The sequence below is a fragment of the Lygodium microphyllum genome, chromosome 15, assembly GCF_053477565.2.
Source record: "Lygodium microphyllum isolate KBCC chromosome 15, Lygodium_microphyllum_v1.1.10, whole genome shotgun sequence".
In the NCBI taxonomy this organism is placed as follows: domain Eukaryota; kingdom Viridiplantae; phylum Streptophyta; class Polypodiopsida; order Schizaeales; family Lygodiaceae; genus Lygodium; species Lygodium microphyllum.
In genome coordinates, this window is record NC_141149.1 from 55,157,961 (window position 1) to 55,160,819 (window position 2,859).

Genomic DNA, 2,859 nt, shown 5'->3' on the forward strand with positions numbered 1-2,859 from the left:
ACCTCTTTGAAAAGTCTTTGAAAAGTGAGTTCGTTGATTCTTGCTTCTCTCTCCCTTTCTGTGTTGTCTGCACCCTTTGCTTCTTTTGGGTAGTCCAAGAGGGAGAAGGCTGGTTGGAAGAGGCAGGTTCGGGGGTTTGGAAGAGCTGGAGGCAGAGGTACTGTAGCGACAAAGAAAGAAGAAGAATAAGTGTTTTGAAAGAGGGTTTTTGAAAGAAAGAAAGCGACGCGCGCGGTAGGTAAACGCAAAAAGCACGCGTGTAAAAGCGCGTGTAAAAGCGCAGCAGAATACATTGTAGACGCGCCTGTACACGTGACACAGAGACTGTTTATACTTTTTTTAAAAACTGATTGTTCTTGTGTATCCATTGTTTTGTGCATAGGATGTGTATGATTTCACTAAAAACTGATCCTACTTCTGTACTGGTTATTTTGGACATAGCATGTCATCATCCTCTTCAAGCAGTTCTGGTGAGGATGAGACAATGCGTCATCGTGATCGCGACGTGTGGCTGGCACAAAGGATCAAGTGTACGTGTAATCGATGTCAAGGGTGCATTGTACGAGCGCGTCGAATTACATTGAATCACATCTCGATGTATGGAGAATGGATTCAAACATGTTTAGAGGTGAGAAGATGTGAATTGAAAGTATTAAAATAACTCATGGTGTGCAAATTAATGGAGCGCGTTGTAATATATATACTGTGATTGAAGCAGGATGCAGTACCACACCCTAACATGGTGCCATACGCACGGCGAGAGCATGCAAAGCGTTGACGAGATGATGCTGGAGCTTCGGGATCTGTTGTCGGAGATGAGTGGGAAAGGGATGACAATAGCCCTGCACCCCACGAAGTTGTGGAAGAGGAAGTGTTTGATGACATGGTGCGGAATCTTTTTAGGGATGATCGCAAAGGTGTGGACGACAATGATATGGAACAAGAGCATCTCTACAATGCTTCATCGACACCGGTTTTTGAAGGGTGCACATTCTCTATTTTACGTGCTTCACTTGAACTGCTCAATATACAAACAGTTTATGGATGGAGCAATGCAAGTCTTGACGCATTATTGAAGTAAGCATTGTAACTTGCAAATTTGAGTTAGTGGTTTTTGGTTTACAGTATAGGGTTTAGGGTTATGGGCTAATTGATGATATTGGATGTAGGCTATTATCAAACATGCTTCCAAAGGGGAATAGACTACCCACCTCAAGAGACAAAGCGAGGCGCTATGTGACATCTCTTGGAGGATTGGATTATGATCGCATACATGCATGCGTCAATGATTGCATTCTCTTTCGTGGGACGCATAAGGAGGCTCGACAGTGTCCCACTTGTGGTGAAGCAAGGTATAGAACAGATGTGAAGAGTTTTGATGTACCTCGTAAAGTCTTGCGACACTTTCCTATAATTCCTCGCATCAAACACATGTTCAAGTGCAATTCCATAGCAGAGCTCATGTCATGGCATTCCTCGCATCAATCGGATGATGGCATGTGGAGAATTCCTGCAGACACTCCTGCTTGGAAGCATATTGAAGATGAGTGGCCCAGCTTTAAAACAGAGCCCAAAAACTTGAGACTTGGCCTAGGTATGGATGGAGTGAATCCGTTTGGTTTCAAGAGCACCGCATACAGCGTGTGGCCGGTTGTGCTGGTGAATTACAACCTTCCACCATCAATGGCGATCAAGAAGGGACATCTTATGTTATCCCTTCTGATTCCAGGGAAACATAAAGTCAAGCATATGGATGTTTATCTTGAACCGTTGATTGATGAGTTGGAGGAACTATGGAGAGGTGTTGCGGTAGTGGACATTAGTAGGCCTCCCTCCTCTCGACACTTCGACTTAAAAGCAGTGTTGATGTGGACAATGCATGACTTTCTAGGATACAACGATTGTTCTGGTAAGAATTCTAACTACCTCCCGACTCTAATACTACTAGCTATATCAATTATAACTATTGACTTTATTATTCTAACTTTTTTTTTATTTTAACAGGTTTGAGGACATCGGGTAAACATGCATGTCCTATATGTGGCCCTTCATTGGTACATGAGTATGCTGATGGTTCGTGTAAGACCATATTCGATAATCATCATCGATTTCTCCCATCAGATCACCCTAAATATGCTCCTAGTAAGAGGAACATTCATCCACAGACACTTCGTGCAAAATATTGGAAGCATATTTGGGAGTCTTCAAATGTTCTTCCTCCAGATGGCATGAACAGGTACATCTCCATTGTTTTCAATCTTGTTTTGTGTAGTCTCTAAAGTTGGAATAAAGATGACAGTCTGCAATCCCTTGTGTAGGTACTCCATTTTTTTCCGGCTACCATATTGGACCCATCTCAAGATCAACCATCTTCTTGATCCCATGCACATCTTCAAGAATTTGGGATCTAGTATTTGGGAACATGTTATTGGTAAAAGAGACAATGTTAGCGTACGGGAGGACTTGCAGGTCGCAGGATGTATGCGTCAAGCTTGGCCACAAGAGGAGGGTGGGCACGTTCGTCTTCCGCCTGCTCCCTGGATTATATCAAAGAAGGAGGAGAAGCAGGTAAAGCAAGCCATCACCACTTTGCGTACTCCCACTGGATGCATGAGATCGTTGAAGGGAGCGTTTACAACCACTAAGAAAAGAGGGGTTGAGCAACTACATGGGTTGAAGTCCCACGATTGGCACAAGATGCTCCAAGTAAGTGTTTTCCAATTATTGTAGGTTGAAATTAAATTTTGTAATGCCCTAACCCAAATATACATGTGCTCTTATGTGCGCAGTTCATACTACCTACTAGCATCGACCATTGTGCAGACAGGAGTTTGAAAAGATGTATTTATAAGATGGGCG

General features: G+C 43.2%; 1 pseudogene; it reads left to right on the top strand.

The window, feature by feature from the left end:
• Nucleotides 1-1,683: 1,683 nt before the first annotated feature.
• LOC148024542 (uncharacterized) lies at nt 1,684-2,318 on the top strand (annotated as a pseudogene).
• The last annotated feature ends 541 nt before the right edge of the window (nt 2,319-2,859 follow it).